We start from the raw sequence: 25003 nt of genomic DNA, 5'->3' as shown, positions 1-25003 counted from the left end.
TTTCCTTCCAAATTCATGAAATATAACAACCACACGTTAACAATATCATTCATGCAAACATAAGAAATCATTATAACGGAACATTAACTTCTACAACAATCCCATAACGATTACAACTTCATTTCAAGTCATCAAACTTTCATTTTCTTCATGGAATCCGCAACTATAACAATCAAAATACTAAATAAAATCAATTCATCATATCTACAAACCACCACCCCTATTCGGCCATCACTTACACACACATATTTCATGAATTTCATCCATTTCTACGCACTCCAACATGTACATATCATCTATGACACATGTAAAAGAAGATTAGACATTACCTTTCTCACTTCACTTCTTAACTTGGCTAGGGTTTGTAGATCACTCAAATAAATACTTGGCTTGCTCCAACAACCACTCCACGTTGTTAGGGACGTTCCAATCGGTTGGAATACTAGAAGAAAATAATTTTTCTTGATCAACCTTTGTAGCCTCCAATTCGGCTAGCTTGGTCGAATGCTCCTTCTTCTTCTTCTCTTCTTTCATTCCAAGTTTTCTTATGTTAAAATGATAGATGAATTGGCCATCTCTCATATATATATACTTAGTTTCTACAAATATCAAGTGAACACATGTCCCCACTTGTGGCTTGAAGAAATTGGCTAAGCCATGGGGTAGGGACCACACCCACAACTCACACGGCCAAAGTGGCCCTTTCATGAACCTTCTTGAAGGTTTTGTGAAATTCTCTTTTTTCCCCTAGCTTTGGAAAATAGTCTTGCCCTTAACATATTGTGGTTCTCTTGAAATATCCGAAAGTACAAAATACGGGATATAACATCCTCCCCCCCTTTAGAACATTCGTCCTCGAATGTTATACTGGTCTTGTGGGGTCTTATAACACTTCGGGGAGATCTCTTTTATAGTTATCACATACAGTCCATTCTTCAATCCACATATCCGCTTTAAAAATTCAGATTACCTGTAGGCATAGGGAATAAATAGGGGTACTTCGTCTTCATATCATCCTCGACTTCCCAGGTCATCTCTTCTCTGTTATTGTTTCGCCACGACACCTTAACAGAAGCCACGTCTTTGGTACGCAATCTTCCCTTGACGATTCAGTGTGGCTATAGGCTACTCCTTTGTCCTCATGTCTGCCTCACGGTCGGAAATTTGCTTGCACCTCGCTCTCGTTTTGTCTACGGTATTGTAGTCTTGCTTACCATGCCATAAATATTCATCGGCCCTTAAGTATTCTCTTTTCTCGCTCCTTGTTTCCTTGCTAGTGGGCAATTTACTTGCTTATATACCGTATACCCCTTTGTGTTTATCTTTTTCGGTACCATCTCAGGCTATCCTTTTTGATGTGCCGATATGTTTTGAACTCTGGCCCTGAGCTAATAAATTTTCCTCCTCTGGAGCCTGAAAATGTTGCGATTCCTTTTAAGTCTAATATAATATGTTCTCCCCCCCCCCCCCCCCCCTTTTAAGGGGCTCCTTATACGCCCTCGTCTACGATAATTACCTACCGCCCTTCACTTTCTTCTTAGGGCCGGGTTTCGTCATCGTATAGTCTGGCCTGTCTATCTTCTTGCTACTTACACTCTCGTATTTCACTAGAACACTTATGAGGGTATCCAATTCCGATGCCTTCTTTTTCGTCTTTCCATCCCCCTCTCTATCCTTACTCATTGAACCTTTAACTATATTTGTGATGCTATGACCGAGCGGTCTCCCCTGCACGTTCCTTACATTTCACTCCCTTTCCTCTAAGATCAAATCTCTCAGACCTCATATGAATTCCCATTCCATACCATTAATTTCCAAATCAACAGTGTCGACCCACCATTCTTGTTCTTTCCTCAATGCGTAATCGGGTTCCTACCGCTAACTCGTTAAGGTATCCTTCTTACTCTTATGGTTAAAGATTTCCAATTATTTTGCTCCTAAATGTTCTCCTCTTCCTTCGACTAACCTGTTAGTATACCTTTCATACTTTCATCCTTAACCCTCCTTGGGTTTCTTCCTCCTCGAGTACTTTTCTTCTCTTGTTATTTGCAGCATCAGCTCTGAAGTTCATAAAACATTCCTTCAAACGCGCAGATCCGTTCTATTCTTAGTTACCCTTTTGGAAAGCTCCTCCATGTCCGAGGCACCCGTGTTAATTTTACCCTACGCTTATCTCTTTATATATACCTCTCACAGGCTGGGAATCTCTTAACATCGTCGCAAGGCCTAAACATTCTTTCTCTTACCTCACGTTCCTTGTCGTGGTCACTATTCTTTTAGCCCCATTTATTGAAATCGGTCCTCGAACCCCGCACATTCCTCTTTTGTTCCATATTACCACACTTTATCCTTTTCACATGCCTATCTTTGAATTTCTACCCCAAGTAGTTTCGTGCCTTGCCTGTAGTTTCTCTCGGGGGCTTCACTCGCTCATGTTTCTTACCTTTCACCTTTTTCTGACATTTTGATCTCCTTGCCTTCCATTTACTCACTCTTTTTTTCTTTTCCAAATATTGTTGTATTAGAACTTTCCAATCTTAACCTGTAGTGAATATAACATCAGCCTACCTTGTAATACTTGTACCGTTTATTTTTGCTGTCACTTGAACTTCGGTACCCTTGCTCGATTGATGCTTTCCACACCGTAACACCGGTTGTTGGGACACACATGCCTACCGATACAATCGCATGTGGGATATCATTCGCATTCATATATATATGTATCTATAATTACTACCGTCTCGCCTACAAAATTCTTCCAAACGCTATTCGAACTCATCCTAATTCCAGAGCTGTGATGCACTCTCTGTCTCTTCACCAGTCTAGTCTGCCTCGTCCTACGCGACCTCTTATGGTCTCGAACCATCCCGTATACTCTAGTTTCCCTTAGGCTACTCTAGGTTCTCATTTGTCTCTTATGTCTAAATCTATAGGATTTCTTGTACACTTCCCAGGGGGTCACCCATCCTAATATTTCACTCACCTTAGCACGCTTAACCTCGAAGCTTTGATGAAATCCGGTGCATTAATGCTGATATAATCGTATCTACCTCTCTGCATGACCTTCATTACATGATCTGGAGCAAGTCGAAGTCTTACAGATTCCGAGGCACTCTCGTAACGCATCTCTCTCCTTTAACATTTACTATTTTAGCCTTCTCAATCCCCAATATTCACCTGTGTGTATGGCTACCTTTCACCCTGGATTTCCAGATTCCTGATGGTAGGGAACACACCTTCGTCGCCGTTACCTATGAATACTCGATTATCCACCTCTTTGGACTTCCGCTCAACCCTCTTATATAATAATCTACGACAAAACTGATTGTCGACTTTCCCTGAATCCTCCAACAGACCTTGCTCCTACTAAATCTCGAATGTGACCCATTTTAATCCTTCGGACTGCTAATCATCTTTCTCGCAATTGTTCTTCATGCCATGCCAAGTCCATAACCCCTCTAAAACAACGCACCTCACTTATGGTCTATTTACGATATTTCCTTTCCATGCTTCGTCCCGGTAGGTATACCAAATTAAATGACCTGATTTTGGACAATTCTGGTAGAATTTCCTTTACAATTTAGGCAGAATTTCCTTTACAATTCTTACTATTCAGAATCTGCATGCAGCAAACATCAACAATGCCTCACAGGGCATACATATGTATACGACATATCCCAGCCACCCAGAGCTTCCAATTCCAGGTAAAAGAATGAAAATACCAAAACTTACCCTTGTGACTTTCCATATCATCACTCACCTTCCCCCATCGATACTGTGCGTTTGCTAAAATCAAGGGTTAGTGCCAGGAATCCCATTGCCTATGACTTGGCTCTATCGCACGATCTAAGACAGAAAGAAGGTCAACAATCCCAAGATGCCCTGCAGCCTCCTGTTTATAAATGTAGCCGGCTTCACACCCATAAACAGGACTCTACTGGACACGACTTTGCAGACAACCCCTAGGACGACCTGCTCTGATACACTTTTTCACACCCTAATCTCGCTAGGGTGTGATGGGCACCCGACCCCATACACGGAGCCGAGCGAACACCTTTAGCTCTCGTCATGTTCCTAACCTTACTGGACTCTTAAGTTACAAATGAAATGCATAATGAAAACTGATCAAAACCATTCTTTTCGTGGCTATCAATTCAAGTAAAATCTGTAATCATATAGGACTTGTAACATAATGCATAATGGTACGTCGGCTTACAGAGCCGCTTACAAGACTGACTTTCCATATACATGACCCTGTCTGCAAAGTCTCTAACATCAATCAAGAAAATCAAAACATGTATACCCTGACTCGGCAATACTCCGGAAAGAACTGGAGCACACCAATCCCGCTGGAACATCTTCTAGCAATGTCTTCTACTTGTCTGTATGTACCTGCATGGCATGAAACGCAGCCCCCGAGGAAAGGGGGTCAGTACGGAATATGTACTGAGCATGTAAGGCATGAAATACAGTAAAGAGGATCATAACTGAAACAGAGATTTACCAAAAACAAACATGAATTTAAAAAAAAAACATCAATGCACTTGCCTTTTGAAATGAAAATCATGTATGTCAACATCATATATCATATATGCATATAACGTGCCCCGGCCCTCTAGTGAGGGGCGCGGTGAGTAAATTCATGCATGTCATCATCATATATCATATATGCATAATGTGTCCCGGCCCACAAGTGAGGGACTCGGTGAACAATGCAGTGGAGTACGCACGAGAACGTGTCCTGGCCCGAGACTCAGTGAAAGATGCATTGAGGCATGCACGAGCAGAGTAGTGAGAAACTATATGCACATAAAACAATTTTTAAGACTCGATAGATAAGCACACAAACCGACACTGGAGGATCATAAACACGATTCGAGTCAATCCGGTTTAGTGTAAGAAAGTTATGGACATTTTAGTACAAAAATATTTACGAACGTTTCAAAGCAATCTGAGACCGTCTACTAAAGTTAGGGACATTAAAACTTACAGAACTCTTTTAGGAACAGAAACTCTTTATGCTTATTCGTTAATTAATCATACAATGAACTCAACTATACTAAGCATGCTCATGACAAGAAATGAATAAGAATCATAAACAGGCTCAGAATCAAAGAGTAGAGTTACCCTAAGGTGCGTGTCATACCTTACTTAGCTCTAGGACATGCCAAAAGAAAGAAAGGGTAAGCCTTACATACCTTGTCCGCTTCCTAAGCTAATCCGAACTTAAGTCTCGGCTTTTCCAAAATCTACAACAATGTTAGTAAATACCAAACATTAGCTATAGCTACTTAAGAATCCAATTCTAAACTAACACTTTATCTACAAAAATTTCGGCACCATTTCCCCTGTAACTACAACCAACACCGAGAATCCAACTCGGCCAAATTATCAACAACCATACCAACAATCATATCTCCAACCTCAACAATTAATTCAAAATGCATTCGAACACTAGCAACCTTTCTACACAATTCGACGGCATTTCATTTATATTCAACTCAACCACATATAATCAAGCCAACATCAATACTTACGCATTTAAGCACTAGCCCGAGAGCTTCCAAACAAGACTCAAGAACACTTTAACAATCCACGCAATGTTCAAAACGGCCCAAACAATATACAACACCTCCCGAATCCTCTCAACTCAACATAACCAACAACAACACATTCTTTCCTTCCAAATTCATGAAATATAACAACCACACGTTAACAATATCATTCATGCAAACATAAGAAATCATTATAACGGAACATTAACGTCTACAACAATCCCATAACGATTACAACTTCATTTCAAGTCATCAAACCTTCATTTTCATCATGGAATCCGCAACTATAACAATCAAAATACTAAATAAAATCAATTCATCATATCTACAAACCACCACCCTTATTCGGCCATCACTTACACACACATATTTCATGAATTTCGTCCATTTCTACGCACTCCAACATGTACATATCATCTATGACACATGTAAAAGAAGATTAGACATTACCTTTCTCACTTCACTTCTTAACTTGGCTAGGGTTTGTAGATCACTCAAATAAATACTTGGCTTACTCCAACAACCACTCCACGTTGTTAGGGACGTTCCAATCGGTTGAAATACTAGAAGAAAATAATTTTTCTTGATCAACCTTTGTAGCCTCCAATTCGACTAGCTTGGCCGAATGCTCCTTCTTCTTCTTCTCTTCTTTCATTCCAAGTTTTCTTATGTTAAAATGATAGATGAATTGGCCATCTCTCATATATATATACTTAGTTTTCTACAAATATCAAGTGCACACATGTCCCCACTTGTGGCTTGAAGAAATTGGCCAAGCCATGGGGTAGGGTCCACACCCACAACTCACACGGCCAAACTGGCCCTTTCATGAACCTTCTTGAAGGTTTTGTGAAAGTCTCTTTTTGTCCCTAGCCTTCCTCAATATTACCATGAACCACCTTGTGAATTTTCCTTTTTACCCTTAGCCTTTCTCAACATTTCCATACTAATAAACAACTTGTATATTAAAATAACTTTGGAAAATAGTCTTGCCCTTAACTTGTTGTGGTTCTCTTGAAATATCCGAATGTACAAAATACGGGATATAACATAGGTTTTCGAAGATGAATAAGGAAATGGGCAGGTCTGGTTGGCTTAAAGGGTTAGTGGACTGGTTATTATTTGGGTTGGACGTTAACATGGATTGATTGGGCTCGGATTTGGATAGCCAATTGATGTGGCGTGATTTTTACGCCAAAATCGATACTTTTCGGCTATAAGTTTTACTTGTTGTTAAGCAAGTCGATGTGATTTTACTTGTTTCTTAGTGTTTTTCAGGTAAAGGAACAGATTTGGCACAATCGCAGTTGAAGTGAAGAACCAGGTCGTAAATTGAGGTTTACGGCTCGTATTATACAATACGGGCCGTATTCCGTGGTCGTATTAAAGGATTATAGAAACAGAAAGTCAAGCTAAGAAGATGGTGATTTACGAGCTCAGTTTACGGACCGTATTTCAGTTTATGGTTCGTATTCCATCACGTATTTAGTCATTCAAGCGTCTGGCAAAAAGTCTGAGATTAGCAAAGTGAAAGACGACCAAGAAGTTTACGGACTGTAAATTGTAATAAGGTCCGTATTTTGGAAGGTTAAGTTCCACACAGCTGAGAAGACGACGAGGGCGTAAACCATTTTTACGGTCCGTAAAGTGATTTACGGACCGTATTTCATCATGACGAGACTGAAGTGCAAAATCTGTAACTTATGTAATTTCGAAACCTATAAATAGTCATTGTAGGGTTTTAATATTGAGCATTCATTATATTGTTGTCTCTTGACTTAGAATATTAAATTCTCTCTAGTTTTTGAAGATTCAAACATCAATTCAAGTATTACGAATTCCTTTTTCATTCCAAAGTAGGCAATTATGAATTCTTCAATTTCTTATTTCTTGTTCTTCGTCATGAGTAACTAAATTCCCTTACTAGGGTTGTGAACCCAATGATGGGTGTTTTGTGATTTGGTTTGTGATTGATATACAAATAATTGATTATTAGGGTTTACTTATTCTTCATTCTTCATTCATAATTAATGGTTGCAAACATTGATTAAAGCCATAAACCCTAAATTTATTTGGAAAAATAATTAGGGTTGGTAAGAATAATTAACAAGAACTCAAAGCTTTAAACTTTGTTTAATAAATTCACTTAGGAATAAGAGGAATTTACTTGGCATGATTAATCGTTCTTCATAATCACTTTCTTATATTTGGGAAAATCATAGAAAGATATAATCATTATTTATTGGGAAATAATAGAGATTCACATAGAGATTAAGTGCATTCATATAATGATCCATTACAAGTATATCAAGATCAATACCCATGATCATACACTCTATCTAACGGGGACACAACCTTAGTTTTTTTTACCATAAATAGTCACCAAAGCAATAATTTAGCAACTAGTCATAGAAAAACCAACTTTTACACAAATTATCGGATTAAGACATTAGACCTAGAACTTAGCATCTACGACTTTAGTAACTTTCTCACACCATATTCCTTGTGGGATTCGACCCCAACCTCGTTGGGTTACTATATTTGACAACGTCCGCGTTATACCATTAATAGGTGTAATTTGAGCGTATCAAATTTTGGCGCCGTTGCCGGGGAATAGGGTTTTGAAATTACTAAATAGTTTTTACTTTGATTAAAGTCTTTTGCTTATTCCATCACACCTTGTTTTCTACTCTGTGTAAACTAGGTGAACATGAATCAAAATTAGCAGAATCAGTGTGCTGCTAATCAGGTGAATCGGTTAAACAATCAGGCGAATGAATCTGATGATGAGAATATTTTTGCTGAACTTGTTCAAGAGGAGGACTATGCATCTGCTATTGTTCAACCTCGAGTTGGAGCTGCTACAGTGAAAATTGACTCATCTTTATACCAGCTGTTGAAACTTGAGTGATACTTTCGGAACTCTACCGAGAATGACCCTCAACGTCATGTGCAGAATTTTGTGGATGTGTGTGCTAATCACATCCAGAACAATGTTCCACAAGATGCTATTCGGTTGAGGTTATTCAAATATTCCTTAGTTGGGGAGGCAAGAACATGGTTCGATAAGCTGCCCCAAAATTCGATTACTTCATGGGCAGAAATGGTAGCTGTTTTTCTTACAAAGTGGTACCCCCCCTAGCAAGAAGGCTGAGATTCGCGACAAGATATATGAATTCAAGCAGCGACCGGGGGAAAAACTATATGAAGCCTGGGAGAGGTTCAAAGAGTATTTGCAGAAGAGCCTGAATCATGGTTTTCCGGAAAATATATTGATGGAGAAGTTCTACATAGGGTTAGATCCAGTGACACAGTCAGTAGCTAACAATGCAGCTGATGGGTGTTTTATGAACAAGACCTTTCGACGAGTGACCACCATACTTAACAAACTGACAGCTCATAATCAGGCTTGGCACTCAAACAATGCTGAAGTGGTACCATATGGTAGTGCTATGCTCCAGAATATAGTGAAGGAAAATCAGGATACCCAGCAAATATTGGCAGAGCTTGCAAGAAATATTTCCTTGCTGACGAAGAAGTTCGATGAATCTCAGATCAAAAAAGTAAATGTTTGTGAGGATGATGTAGTTTTGCCAAAGGGATGTACCATGCTCATGATGGTCCATTCCTTGATGGGCCACCCATGCAGGTTGAAGATGCCAATTATGTTAATAACTCTCAAGGGGGTTATCAAAGACAGAATTACCAAGGTGGCTATCAAAATCAGAATCAATGGAGACCTCAGCAAGGTCAAGGTACTTACAACAACTCTGGGAACTACAACAATAACTATGGTGGTGCGAACCAAGGGAGCTACACCAACAACAACAATTTTGGGAACAAGAGTTCTAATCCTTATATACCACCGAAAGGGCAGTCATCAGAGCAGGGTAGTTCGAAAGTTGAAGCAATGCTTGAGAAGATTCTAGCAAATCAATCTTAGTCTGAAAAGACTTTATCTAGGCTGACAGAAATAGTGGGTTCTCATACAGTGGCTATTCAGAAGCTTGAGTCGCAGATGAGGGATATTTCTAGAGAGCAGCACCCCCTAAAAAGGGAGGACTTCCAAGTGACATTATTCCAAATCCCAAGAATGGGGGAGGCGGTATAGACCGTGCATTTTCCATCACTACTAGAAGTGGTAAAACAATACAGGGGGCTGCTGAGAAGGTGATTGATCTTGAGCCGATAGATGAAGAGAATGAGGTGCAGTCTGAAGCACCCATTATTGCTGATGAGACTCCTACTAACGAGAAGGATGCTGAGATTCCAGAGATGGCTAGGGAAGCTGATAACACAAGCAAGCAGGCTGTAAAAGGGGCTCTCCGCCCTTTGACACAACTTTTCAAATCTAAACCTCCTTTTCCTCAGAGGTTGGTAAAGAAGAATGAAGATGCTAAGTTTGAGAAGTATTATGATCAGCTGAAGCAGTTATCTCTGAATTTTCCTTTCTTGGAAGCTGTCAAGGAGATGCCCGGTTTTGCGAAATATTTGAAGGAGTTGCTGACTAAGAAGAAGACGGTTCAACATGAAACTGTGAGTTTGACTCACACTGTGAGTTCCATTATCTCAACCATAACTGTTCAGAAAAAGGGAGATCCTGGGGCGTTCACCATTCCATGTTCTATTGGGCCCCATGATTTTGCTCGCGCTTTGTGTGATAATGGGGCGAGTATAAATTTGATGCCCCTTGCTATATATAAGCAATCAGGTTTGGGGATGCCATGGCTGACTACGATGAGATTGCAGATGGCTGATAGGTCTATCAAAAGACCTGTTGGGGTGGTTGATGATGTAATTGTGCGGGTTGGTGAATTTTTGTTGCCCGCTGATTTTGTGATTCTTGACTGTGCTGTTGATCGGGACATTCCTATCATTCTGGGTAGACCTTTCCTTGCTACAGGGAGGGCTTTGATGGATTTGGAGAAAAATGAAATCAAGTTCCGAGTCAACAATGAAGAAGTGACTTTTCAGGCTAGCAAAGGGATGAAGTTACCAAGTGCTTACGAGAGTATTTCGGTAATTGATTCATTCGATGTTGTTGATGAAGCGATGGAGTTCAAGATGGAAGAAGAGAGTTTGGGTGAGGCTTTAGCTGGTATTCTAATGAATTTCGATGCTGAAGACATGGAAGGCTATGAGGAGACAGTTAATTCACTTGTTGGGTTGGGCTCATATACATACCACCCAAAGAAGCTGAGTCTTGATCTGGAAAATAGAACAACTCCTCCAGCAAAGCCTTCGATCATTGTGCCACCTAAGTTGGAGCTTAAGCAGCTCCCATCTCACCTGAAATATGAGTTCCTTGGTCCCGACAATACATTACCGGTGATTGTTTCAGCCTTATTGACTGAGGAGCAGAGTATGCAGCTTTTGAAGGTGTTGAGGGAGTATAGGCGTGCTATTGGTTGGACCATAGCAGATATTCGAGGTATCCCATCTGGAATCTGTGAGCACAAAATTCAGTTGGAGGAGGGCAGCAAACCCAATGTAGAGCATCAGAGGCGACTAAATGAGAATATGCAAGAGGTAGTCAAGAAAGAGATCATCAAATGGCTAGATGCAGGTGTGGTTTTCCCGATTGCTGATAGTAAATGGGTGAGCCCGGTCCAATGTATTCCTAAGAAAGGCGGTATCACTGTTGTGCCGAATGCCAAGAATGAGTTGATCCCGACCAGAACTGTCACCGGATGGAGAGTTTGCATGGATTACCACAAGCTCAATACCGCCACTTGCAAGGACCACTTTCCTATGCCCTTCATTGATCAGATGCTTGACAGGTTAGCAGGGCGTTCTTACTATTGTTTCCTCGATGGCTATTCGGGATACAACCAGATCAAAATTGCTTTGGAAGATCAGGAGAAGATCACTTTCACTTGTCCTTATGGGACATTTGCATTTAGCCGGATGCCTTTTGGGTTGTGTAATGCACCAGCCACTTTTCAGAGGTGCATGATGTCAATTTTCTCCGACATGGTGGAGTATTTCTTGGAGGTGTTCATGGATGATTTTTCCGTGGTGGGTGACTCATTTGAAGATTGTCTTGGCCATCTGGGTCAAGTGCTGAAAAGTGTGAGGAGACCAATCTGGTGCTGAATTGGGAGAAATGCCATTTTATGGTGAAGGAAGGAATCATCCTCGGTCACAAAATCTCTGAAAAGGGGATCGAGGTCGATCAAGCAAAAATTGATGTGATTTCAAAGCTTCCTCCACCTATCTCAGTCAAAGGTGTCCGGAGTTTCTTGGGACATGCTGGGTTCTACAGGCGCTTCATCAAAGATTTCTCTAAAGTTGCAAATCCCTTGTGCAATCTTCTTGAAAAAAAGGCTAAATTTGTGTTTGATGAAAAATGCCAGAAGGCGTTTGAGGAATTAAAAGAGCGTCTCACTAGTTCTCCTATTATTGTTGCTCCTGACTGGTCCCTACCATTTGAACTGATGTGTGATGCTAGTGGTTTTGCAATAGGTGCAGTGCTTGGGCAGAGACACAATAAAATTATGCACCCGATCTATTATGCTAGCAGAACGCTGAATGCTGCACAGATGAATTACACAGTGACGGAGCAAGAGCTGCTTGCCATTGTGTTTGCCTTCGAAAAATTTCGGGCCTACTTGTTGGGGTCCAAAGTTGTGGTTTATACTGATCATGCAGCCTTGAGATACCTCATGTCAAAGAAGGAAGCAAAGCCACGACTGATCAGATGGGTGCTATTGCTGCAAGAGTTCGATTTTGAGGTAAAAGACCGAAAGGGTACTGAAAACCAGGTGGCTGACCATCTCTCTCGGCTTAAAGAAGCTGGGAGACCTTCTGATGAACTTGATATCGATGATGCTTTTCCAGATGAAAGGGTGTTGGCAGTGTCGATGGAGGTAGCACCTTGGTATGCCGATATTTCCAATTATTTGGTGACAGGTATAGTTCCCGATGATATCAAAACTTATCAAAAGAAGAAATTCTCGCGGGATGCTTGGCAGTACTATTGGGATGAGCCTTATTTGTTCCGAACATGCGCTGATAACATCATTCGGCGTTGTGTTCCGGAAAGTGAAGTGATGGCAATTCTAAAGGCATGCCATGACTCTCCTGTTGGGGGTCATCATAATGGAAACCGGACTACAGCCAAGGTACTTGAGTGCGGGTATTACTGGCCGACTATTTTTCATGATGCTAATCTTTTGGTGCGGTCCTGTGATCAATGTCAAAGGCAAGGGAATATCGGCAGAAGGCAAGAGATGCCTATGAATTCTGTTATGGAGGTGGAAGTGTTTGATGTCTAGGGGATTGAATTTATGGGACCTTTTGTGAGTTCTGGTAGAATGAAATACATCTTGGTAGCTGTGGATTATGTGTCAAAATGGGTAGAAGCGGTGGCTTTACCCAATAATGAGGCCAAGAGTGTTATGGGGTTCCATAAGAAGAAAATATTTACTCGTTTTGGTACTCCGAGGGCGATAATCAGCGATGGTGGATCCCACTTTGGCAATAAAGCGTTCGCGGGACTGATGGAGAAATATGGTGTAAAGCATAGGGTGGCAATGCCTTATCACCCTCAGACAAGTGGACAGGTTGAAGTGTCCAATAGGGAGATCAAAAGTATTCTAGCAAAGACAGTGAATGCCAATAGAACTGATTGGGCCCGCAAGCTCGATGATGCTCTATGGGTATACCGGATTGCCTTCAAGACTCCAATTGGGACTTCACCCTTCAATCTTGTATTCGGGAAAGCTTGTCACTTGCCGGTTGAACTTGAACACAAAGCGATTTGGGCGCTGAAGAAGCTGAACATGGATTGGGAGGAACAACCAAGCTGCGGCTGTTCCAATTAAATGAGATGGATGAATTTCGGTACCGGGCGTATGAGAGTGCAGCCCTCTATAAAGAAAGGATGAAGCAATACCATGACAAGAAGATTCTGAAGCGAGAGTTCTACAAAGACGACTCTGTATTACTGTTTAACTCTCGGCTGAAGTTGCTACCGGGTAAGCTCAAATCTAGGTGGTCTGGTCCGTTTGAGGTGGTAGGTGCCTCGCCCCATGGCGCGGTTGAATTGAAGTCCGGAGATGGTACTCGGACATTTAAGGTGAATGGGCAGAGATTGAAGCACTACCACAGAATGGTTTCGGAGGATAGGATTGTTGATCGCTACAGGTTGAAACACCTCGGAACGAACAATGATCTGGTGTACCAAGAGAAGGAGTGATTGGTCACCACCGTCGTGCAGCGACGTTAAATCAAGCGCTTCTTGGGAGGCAACCCAAGTGTAATGTTTATTTCTCTTTGTTGTTTGATTTTACATATAGGGTAATGGTTGTTTTGGTGCAGGAATATAGCACAGAAAAGAGTCTGCTGAAAAGCAGGTAAGTTCAGTTGTAAGACATTGTTTCTCAACATTGCAAAATACGCCTGACGTTTACGGACCGTATTTCACAATACGGCCCGTAAACCAGGGCGTATTTAACAATGTGACTAAACAGTGAGCACTGTAATGAAGATACTAGTTCACGATCATGGAGGACAGACCGTATTTCACAATACGGCCCGTAAACCTGATCGTAAACTAACATGAAGCATTTCAATGTTCTGCCATCATAACCACTCTAAATACGGGTCGTAAACTATTTTACGGACCGTATTTAGAGATTAAAAAAAAAAGTGGTTTAAATAACACGCAAATTAAACCATAGGGCAGATACAAACAATCACCGCATCAACTTCCCTCCATTATTTCTCCTCACCTTCACGTCTCCCTCCATCTTCACGACTTCCTTTTCAACTTCCGTTCATCCCCACTACTTCCTACATTAAGCCATCATCTTCCCTATTCCTACCCACAATAAATACACAAACCCCATCCACCAACTGACCCATCTCACCAAGAATTCAAAATCTTCCTCTACCTTAGGTTTAATTTCGTGTGTGATTGGAGTGTTGAACTACAATTCTGTGCTTCTAGTGGTCTGATTCATCTTTGAAAGGTATGACTCATGCTCCCCACTCTTCTTTTCTATCTATGAACTTGAACTTGGTCGTAAGTGATTGTTTAGACTGGGTTGTGAAATTAAGTGCTGATACCATGGTTAATGATCTTGTGGGGGATAAAATATGTTTAATTCTTTCAAATTCTGGTGGGTCATTTGTTAATTAAACCCAAATGGGTTGGAGGGCATTCCATACTCCAAAATTCAAAATTTGAAGTTTTGGTCTGCCCACCATTGGCTTGACTATGTGGGAATTATGGAAATTGGTAAACAATGGGTGAAGTCTGAGTAACCTAAGCCCCGAACACAATGTGAAACCACGATGTGCAATGAAATTTTGAAAGCGAAAAGTGTGTCTGTCTGTGGTGCGTAACACGACTTCACTTTACGGACCGTATTACAATTTACGGTCCGTATTTAAACGTGTCTGAATGAACAGAATGTTATCACAAGTAAAGAGCAGTTCACGACCTAACTTTACAGACCGTATTTCAGTTTACGGTCCGTATTTAAGTTTTAATGAAAGAACAGAAGGTCAACAAGAAAACTGCCCAGTTTACGATCACACTTTACGGACCGTAAACCAGTTTACGGTCCGTCTTTTGTGTTTACGACCACAGGCAGAACATATGTGTTGTGCACAGTCACCCGATCCTATCTTTGGTTGGATGTTCTATGGTAACTAATATGTGGTGTCTTTTGCAGGAATGGGTCAGAAAAGGAAAGCGACCAAAGCGGGGGCCCCAGGCACGAGCAAGAAAAAGAAGGCGCGCTCGGATTCAAGATTGATGGATGAACCTTCCAGTTCGGAAGGGGAACAGTCAGGATCCGAGTACGCCGAGGTGATACCACCACCAAAAGTCAGGGGGGCCCCCACCCAAGACACAGCGGCAATCACGTCACAGCCTTCACCTATGACCCCGTCCAAATCTACGTCGGAAGCCTCCAGTCTGGAGAGGGGGATTCCGACGCCGAAGCATCAAGCAGGGGGGCTACCACCCAAACTCCGCCAGAGAGTGACTCAGCAGGGTTGAGTGAGGGCAGTGATCCGGCTGATGGTACGCCACCTAAGGGTCGCAAGCTGGTCGTAAGGACTAAACGGCTGGAGGAGGAGAAGCTGCGGTTCTCGGTAAAGGGGTCAAAGGAGTTGCATGACCAAGGGATGGCCGGGTCTGAGACTGGTGGGCAGCTGTCGAGGAAAATATTTGAAGAACGACGACTGATTTTCGATGGTATTTCAGCTCACCCACAGCTGGATGATACCATCAAAGGATACAAATTAGATGCATTCACTCATGAGCAGGGAGAATATGCTCCACATATTGTGCGGGAGTTCTATGCATCCTATGGGGCCGTCATGAGGTCGATGAAAAAGCCAAGTCTTGCCTGGCATCAGATCCCAATGCTGGAAAATGTGACGGTCCGAAACTCCCGGGTTGATATCTCCGCCAAAGCCATCAACAGGGTCCTGTTTGGTGATGACTTTGTGGCTCCTACTGATCTGAGCCTGTTCTTAGACAAACGAGACAGGAAGGACAACAAATCCGTCAGGGAATGGACTGCATCACTTATCGCATCTGAGCCACATGAGCAGAAATGGACTAACGACGGGAAGGTCAAAATCAGTAAAAGTTGTTTGTCCACAGAGGCCAAATTTTGGTGGACCTTGCTACGGTATAGGATCACTCCAACAAAGGCAGATAATACCCTTTCCACAAATCAGGCAGTCACTATTGCCTCCTTCATGTCGAGATACCCGATGGATATTGGGGAACTGATAGCTGAGGAGCTGCATGTCCGGGCACACAAGCCCAACCAGAACATGGTCTTTCCGTGCCTTATCACGGCATTGTGTCAACGGGCAAGAATAATTCTGCTTCCAGAGTGGGATGGTACCATTACAGCCGCACATGTAGGGGATTGGAGGAAAAACAAGCCGGTAAGCAAAAAGGACCGGGAGGCGGATCAGTCCGGTGATGACGACGACACTCAGTTAGAGTTGAGTCCGAGCCGTGCTTATGGGATTGATCCAGTAGGGTCCCAGTTTGGTGCTGCTACTACTGGGCCTGAGGTTCCCACGATAGGTGTTTCGGATACTATCCATGTACAGGATGTTGCGGCCACACTTAGTATTTCTGAAGCAAGACCTCCACCACCACCCCCGACCACACAGGGTCCTCCTTCGGGGTCCGCCACTGCTGTTGCGACAGCCGAGCCTGCTGATCCAGAGGTGGGGTTGCTGCACTTCAGGCCTGCTAACTACAGCCAAATCGCAATCAAAGCGGTGCGGACCGAAAGGCAAGTAGAAAAATCTTGCAACAATTCAGGCCGAAGGTGGCGAGGATAGTGCAGCAATTGGTCACTGAGGCAACCACAGAGATCTGTGAGGAGTTTGACAAAAAGCACGAGGTGTATCAGGCTCGACTAGACAGCTTTGAGGCAAGATTATTGACTCGAGAGCAGACCGCACCCGGTGGGGAGTCTAGTTCTTTGAGGAGTGAGTTGGAGAAGCTGAAAAAGGAGCTTGACGCACTTAAGATGCACGGGATGGTAGCCACACCAGCACCAGCACCACGGGCCATTTTGCCTACTACGTTTAAGGTGCTGGTTTTGCTTGATTCTGAGGAGGAGACGGAGGATGCTGAACCCTTTGTTCGGGGTACTGGAAAGAGGGTCAGTGAGTCATCTGAGGACCCGGAAGAGTTGGCCAGGAGATTAAAAAAGACTGAAAAGAAGGATCTACAGCAGGCGATCTTTCAGTCATTGGTTGAGCCGCAGCGCCAACCTGGAGAGTCCTCAAGTCAGCCGCCGGATACGGCGGGCCAGCCATGAGATGTTCACAGCATTCAGGTATTTTTTTTCTCGCTTCCTTGTTCTTATATTTGAAGCACTGAGACAGTGCTTGATTGTTAGTTGGGGGTGGGACTAATTGATAGTAGGGTAGCGTAAATATGTGTTTAGGAACCCCCTCGGCTTTTCTTTGCCAGAATTCTTTTCCTGAGGGGGGTTTATTTTGTTGAAACTGGCATGTTTAGGATGTTGCTTAGGTTGAGTAGAATAATTTTGACTTATTTGGTGTTACTTTGTAACTGATGGCATGTGTTGTGGTTTGTTGAAAATTTTGGACCCCTCAGAAATTTTGAAAAATGCATACTTAGAACAGTTAGTGTCTGACATGATTGATTCTTTATATGCCATTGTGATTATTGGGGTATTGTGTGTGATGAATGACTACTTAGGAGGCCACAAGTGTAAAAATGATTATCCTTATGCCGATGTGTGTGTGAGTTGTTAGTTTTGTCCTATTCACGCATGTATAATCTAGAACTTGCCCGGTTAGTGTTGTTTGAAATCCGAAAGTTAGTTTGGTTGTGAAATGATCTTAGGCTTTCTTTTTGTTAATAAGTTACTTTGCCTAAATAAGCCTCACCAAAAGCTGAAAATATCACTAGTCTTCCCCTTTTGAGCCTTTTTGACCCTTTTTCTTGGCTAGCCGATTGAAACCTCACCCGTTGTGAAAATTATCCACCTTCGCACCCGTTTCCTCCTTTATGCTACTAGATAGACGAGGCAAAACGCCTAAGTTAGGGGTAAATTAAATGTGAAGTAGATGTGAGAACAAAGGTTGGGGGTGGTGAAGTTTGCTAGTAGAGAATCGATGTGGTAGTTGATACTATATATATATATATATATAAAAAAAAAAAAACCAGGAAATTGAAACACAAAAAGAATTGCTAGTTGGATAGGAATAAAACCACATCGAGGTCGAAAACGTTAAAGGAAAGACATAGGGGTAAATTAAATGTGAAGTAGATGTGAGAACAAAGGTTGGGGGTGGTGAAATTTGCTAGTAGAGAGTCGATGTGGTAGTTGATACTATATATATAAAAAAAAAAAAATTAACCAGGAAATTGAAACACAAAAAGAATTGCTAGTTGGATAGGAATAAAACCACGTCGAGGTCGAAAACGTTAAAGGAAAGAAGGGGCTGGAAAGAAAAGAGGCGAATCAGGGTAAAAGAGATGTTGTAGTGTCAAGGAGGGTGAGTCACTAATACCCAAAAAGTATCCTACCCGTCCCTAAGCCTACATTACAAGCCGAAATAAGTCCTATTGTGATCACAACCGAACGAGCCTAGGATGAGAACACAAAAAATAAGGGCAAGCCTATGGTATTTGCATGTGTGAATATAAATTCTTTGTGAGTGTTGAGTGTTTTTCTCTTCTCGTTCATCTTAGTCCCATTCTTGTCGTATATATGTGTGTTGGGACATTCTTTGGTCTGTGTGAGGGCATAAGGATGAGAATTGAACAAACTAAAGTGACCGCCGAAAGTAGTGTTTGTATGCATGATAATATGTTCGATAATGTAATGTCATGTATTGAAGCGTCATGGTTAGTCATAACATTCTTAAAGTGTGTAATATTGCTGTACAATAGACAGTTGGGGTGGTCAGTTGAAAGAAAACATGCATGCCAGAAGTACCGAGGCAAAACCGATGTAGACATTTTTATTCTGTGATATCTAGGTGTTAGATTGAGTCGTTGCGTGGTATGGCTTGCTTGAGGACAAGCAAATACTTTAAGTTGGGGGTGTTGATGTGGCGTGATTTTTACGCCAAAATCGATACTTTTCGGCTATAAGTTTTACTTGTTGTTAAGCAAGTCGATGTGATTTTACGTGTTTCTTAGTGTTTTTCAGGTAAAGGAACAAATTTGGCACAATCGCAGTTGAAATGCAGAACCAGGTCGTAAATTGAGGTTTACAGCTCGTATTCTACAATACGGGCCGTATTCCGTGGTCGTATTAAAGGATTTTAGAAACAGAAAGTCAAGCTGAGAAGATGGTGATTTACGAGCTCAGTTTACGGACCGTATTTCAGTTTACGGTCCGTATTCCATCACGTATTTAGTCATTCAAGCGTCTGGCAGAAAGTCTTAGATTAGCAAAGTGAAAGACGACCAAGAAGTTTACGGACCGTAAACCACTTTACGGTCCGTATTTTGGAAGGTTAAGTTCCACACAGCTGAGAAGACGACGAGGGCGTAAACAATTTTTACGGTCCGTAAAGTGATTTACGGACCGTATGTCATCATGACGGGACTGAAGTGCAAAATTTGTAACTTATGTAATTTCAAAACCTATAAATAGTCATTGTAGGGTTTTAATATTGAGCATTCATTATATTGTTGTCTCTTGACTTAGAATATCAAATTCTCTCTAGTTTTTGAAGATTCAAACATCAATTCAAGTATTACGAATTCCTTTTTCATTCCAAAGTAAGCAATTATGAATTCTTCAATTTCTTATTTCTTGTTCTTCGTCATGAGTAACTAAATTCCCTTACTAGGTTTGTGAACCCAATGATGGGTGTTTTGTGATTGGGTTTGTGATTGATATACAAATAATGGATTATTAGGGTTTAGTTATTCTTCATTCTTCATTCATAATTAATGGTTGCAAACATTAATTAAAGCCATAAACCCTAAATTTATTTGGAAAAATAATTAGGGTTGGTAAGAATAATTAACAAGAACTCAAAACTTTAAACTTTGTTTAATAAATTCACTTAGGAATAAGAGGAATTTACTTGGCATGATTAATCGTTCTTCATAATCACTTTCTTATATTTGGGAAAATCATAGAAAGATATAATCTTTATTTATTGGGAAATAGTAGAGATTCACATAGAGATTAAGTGCATTCATATAATGATCCATTACAAGTATATCAAGATCAACACCCATGATCATACACTCTATCTAACGGGGACACAACCTTAGTTTTTTTTACCATAAATAGTCACCAAAGCAATAATTTAGCAACTAGTCATAAATAAACCAACTTTTACACAAATTATCGGATTAAGACATTAGACCTAGAACTTAGCATCTACGACTTTAGTAACCTTTTCACACTATATTCCCTGTGGGATTCGACCCCAACCTCGTTGGGTTACTATATTTGACAACGTCCGCGTTATACCATTAATAGGTGTAATTTGAACGTATCACCAATGGGTTGTATTGCTGAAACACCCTTGGGATTTTATTTAGAAAAAATTTTGGGCTCAGTTCTTGGACTGAAAATACCTTCCTTCGTATATTTCTTTAGGCTTCCAAAATTAACGCGTGCTAAAATACTACTTAATAAAAAGACATATTTATTAAATAAGATTACACAATAACGTAATAATCGCGTGATAATATTTATGAAGTTTAGAAAATAAGTAACCAGATAAATGCGATGCATTTGCATAAGATGATAAATAAAATGCTAAAAGCGATCATGACGATTATGATATTGAATGATGGCAATACAATAATAACTATAATAGTAGTAGTAATAATCATAATAATGATGGCGGCAATAATAGTGATAATAACCGATGACTATAGTCGGATAATGGAAAACGACGATATTAATAGAAGCTACTTTGTACTAAAATATTAATCATTATTCTTAAATTATCAAAATATTAGAAGCCCAAAAGAATGTTTCGGAGGAAAGGCGGGACAAAATTGGGTGTCAAAATGGATGTATATAAAAGTGAGTATATCCTGTATATCTTGGTATATTACTGGGTATAGCATAAAGAAAACCAACCAGCTAGGATAGAAACAACAAAGGAAGTCATGCTTAATGCTTCGAAATTTCATGCAGGCAGAAGCAAGCAGAGCCAAAACATGGCACATAAGACATAAGATCAAAATACACAATAGGTCCTAAGCTAGCAGAAATAGAGCAATTTTGGAGGTGCAACATTCAATACCAACTTCAAGCCAAGAAGAAAGCCAGAACACAGATACACAGTATCACTTGTTTGTTTATCATTAGGATAGTCCCACATGACATGGATTCCTATAAGGGAACCCCAGCAACTTAGGATAGAGGAATTGAACTGAGTTAGCTAGAAACTCAAGGTTCTCCTTCCTTCTCCTTAGTCCTAGGTAATTCACACTCATATTCACCGATATGCTAAGTGACACATCTTTTCAATTGAGTCTTTCAATTCTCATGCTCATGTGTTAATACCCCAAAGTTCATATATACTTCACTACTCATGTTTAGCTCCATCTAAACAGTCATATAGGGAGGGACAAATGTGCAGTATCTTAGATAACATACATGGGCATTTTGGAGCATAAATATAAGCAAAATAGACATTAGACCTGGTATTGGATCATGTAACAGTTCTTTGGGCATTTCTTTTTTAGCATGCTAATAAGATATAACAGTTTTATCGTTCACACAAGCTCAAACAAAACATTAGACAAAGGTGTGCATCCATTTAGCTCATACAGTTTTATTAAGCAAGCATGAGAAGATTCCAGTTTAGCAAAGAGGGGTCAAACCTCATACATTTAACATACTTTATCAATGAGGGACTTCAAACATCCTCACAGGATTCACAAATCACTAGTATAGATTTAAAGATGCCGAAAAAAACTGAGTCAAAATACTTTAAACCTTTTTCAAAACATAATGGAAGACTCACGACACCAGAATCAACACACAAGCCAATGACACAAGCCTCATAGTTTGGATAGAGTCACCAAGGGAGCATGCAAAAGTCTGATTCATCATTCAAATCAAATAATTATCATTTCTAGTCTTAATGGACTTAGTTTTAGGTTAGGATGATTGAAACAAACATGTATGCAATTTAACATCAAGGTTTAACAATATAGACATACAGCAGCACCCATAATCCTCTAAAACAGCTCCATTTTTGAGTTGCCAAACTACATTAACCCGAAATCAGTTTATAAATGCTTAGACAAGGTTATGGGATATCAGGTACCTATCAGTGACTCTAAATCATATACAGATCATGTAGACTACCAAACAGGCTATTCAGATATAAGCATTTGTCAACAACAGTTTGACTAACAAGATATCAAGGCTAACACAATATTTATCACAAACTACTCACTCATAGAATTAAACAAACTCCAAATGAATAGTACCACATGAACAAAATGCTCTTTCACATATTTCTGAACTCATACAACATATATATCCAAACAGGGTCATATATCGAACATATACATCACTACATTAATCAAATATGTAGCTAATCTTACGACATTTAAGTAATAGAAATATAAATCATACCTAAATGATTAATATAAACTGCACACTAATCATGTTTAGGCCACACAGCAGGAACTTAAGGCTAACAAGACTAGGCATAGTACACAATGCTAAGCTAACATATATCTATTCAAACTAAAACTCAACTAATAAACATGTTATTCACGTAGTTAATAAAAAACTAGACACATAATTAACAAAAAAAAACAATTAAAAAAGTCAAATACTACAGAAATAAAAAAGGAAAGAGGATTACCTCTTTTGAATGCAGACTGGATCGAGATTCAAACTTGAAGACCTTGTTTCCTCCTTGATCCCCCAAATACACAACTACAAACTCACACAAAGAACAGAAAAATACTTTAAAATTTAGATTAAACTCGAACTCTTAAAGCTTTAGCAATAAAATGCTCAAAAACTTAGGTATTTCGAGTATGCAAACAATATTGCAATTGGCAAGATGTAAAGTCTATCCAACAATGTGGTTTGGGGTCGTTTTTATAGAAACCCCTAAAATCCCAAACCCTAAACCGATTTCAATGTGGGACAATGCCAATTTCGGAGAATTAGCTCCTCACACCACAACCAAAGGCTAAGATTAAGGAAATTAAATGTATCAAGGGCCAGATCTGACCCAAAAGTGGTCAATCCACTCAGTTCAATGTGAACCAATTAAAATCCACGAATTCAAACAAAACCCATTAAGGATTTACAGAGTTTTGACCGTTTGATAATCATAAAAGCAAAGAAATATTGAGAGGGGAAGGGTTATACCGTGTTTGTGGTTGAATCACGGTGGAAACTAGGTAAGCATTTAATGCTTTCCTCAAATTGGTTGAGCCAACCTGCTAAAAGCTACGCACATCTGATTCGTTGCCATTTTTAGCTAGGTGACGAGGAGAGAAAGACAACATGGTAGAGGCGGCTAGGGTTTTTTTTTGGGAGAGGGAGAAAATATGTGTTTAAGGGTGGTGTTTGGTATGAAAAATGAAAGAGGAGGGGTATTACCCCCTCCTTTACTTGCTGAGATGGGCCAAGTCGGTCCTTATGGACTGGGCTTGGTCCGAGAATTGTAAGGAGAAAAAGAGGAGCCTGGTTTATAATATACATATATACATGTGATATACACATATCACATGTATATATATATATATACATAGATATACACGGGTGTATATCCATGTATATATACACGGGTGTATATCTATGTATATATGTCTATGGGGGCAGATATACAATAATTAAATAACCCCATTTGCGATGATGTCATTAATCGAACTTTCGATTATGACCAAATTAAAACAAATGACCAATTGAACCCGAATTGCAAAATGACCTCAGTAAAATTTAAACCATGGATTTGGCTATTTCAATTATGGCCAACCTTAGCCTAATCAAACAATCAGACTAATTTTGCAAATGATGACCTTAATTAGCTTAAGTAATGAAATTGGTCATTCTAATTAAGGTAGAAATTAAACAATAAATTGATTATTTCAATTGTAGCCACCATTAATCACATAACAAACAATTTGTGGAATTTTAACCTTAATTAAAATACTCAATTAATTATGCTAAAATTCCAACAAATTAAATGTGTAGAATTACGAATTGAGCGGATAAAGATGATTAATTCATTTAATTAACCAGATTCCTTGAATTAAACAGAACAAAATACTTGCTAATTGATTTCTGATAATTTAAACAAAAAATAATTATTTTGAAATTATTCCCTTGGTTAAATTTAGTAAATGTATCATGATTATTTTAAAAATATGTAAAATTTTCAAATGATTTATAATATTATAGAAATTCTTTTACCCAATAAGACTGGTAAACTATTATCTAAATAATTTCATAAAATCATTTTGACTTCTAAAAAATACATATTTCACTCCGTTTAATATCAAAGGACTTTGAGTAATAAAAATAAATTAACGAATGTCAAAAATTAGGTGTCAACAATTGCCCCTTCGGTGTTCTGGGATGGCGGGACCATCTCTGAGCAACGAAATTTGACTAACCCTGATTTTTGACTGACCCAAATCATATACCTCTCACTTTTATGCAATTTTCAAATATGTGGTCGGACCCTGGTTTCTGGGTTTCCAATATATCTCAAGTTTCATGAGAATTTAGGCCATTTGTAGTTTGGCCCAATTTAGACTTCTACATGAAAATTTATGTAAACTTTAAATTTTTCGGTTATCAAATAGGGGACTCTGGTGTGATTCGTGGGTGTGTGAATGACTCTCATATCCCTCTTCTTGGGAATCAAGTCACTTGTAGTTCGACTTGATTGAAGGGAAAGGACATCCCTTATGCGGGAACACCTTTGTGTGCGTGTCGGTGTGTGTCCGACTGGTTGCGAAA

At 40.1% G+C, this 25003-nt stretch overlaps 1 long non-coding RNA gene and 1 other non-coding gene across 2 annotated transcripts; both read right to left on the bottom strand.

Moving 5' to 3' along the window:
• Positions 1-3848: 3848 nt before the first annotated feature.
• Positions 3849-23591, bottom strand: LOC132633488 (uncharacterized). Its single transcript, XR_009579666.1, has 3 exons — positions 23405-23591; positions 22887-22960; positions 3849-4392 (listed from the first exon to the last, which is right to left on the bottom strand). It is a non-coding gene; the product is annotated as an uncharacterized LOC132633488 (long non-coding RNA).
• LOC132619158 (small nucleolar RNA R71) lies at positions 8709-8814 on the bottom strand. Its single transcript, XR_009574569.1, has one exon. It is a non-coding gene; the product is annotated as a small nucleolar RNA R71 (small nucleolar RNA).
• Positions 23592-25003: the final 1412 nt, after the last annotated feature.

Source organism: Lycium barbarum, chromosome 1 (assembly GCF_019175385.1).
Source record: "Lycium barbarum isolate Lr01 chromosome 1, ASM1917538v2, whole genome shotgun sequence".
In the NCBI taxonomy this organism is placed as follows: domain Eukaryota; kingdom Viridiplantae; phylum Streptophyta; class Magnoliopsida; order Solanales; family Solanaceae; genus Lycium; species Lycium barbarum.
The sequence above is the reverse complement of the archived record's forward strand: the minus strand, read 5'-3'. Positions and strand labels throughout refer to the sequence as shown.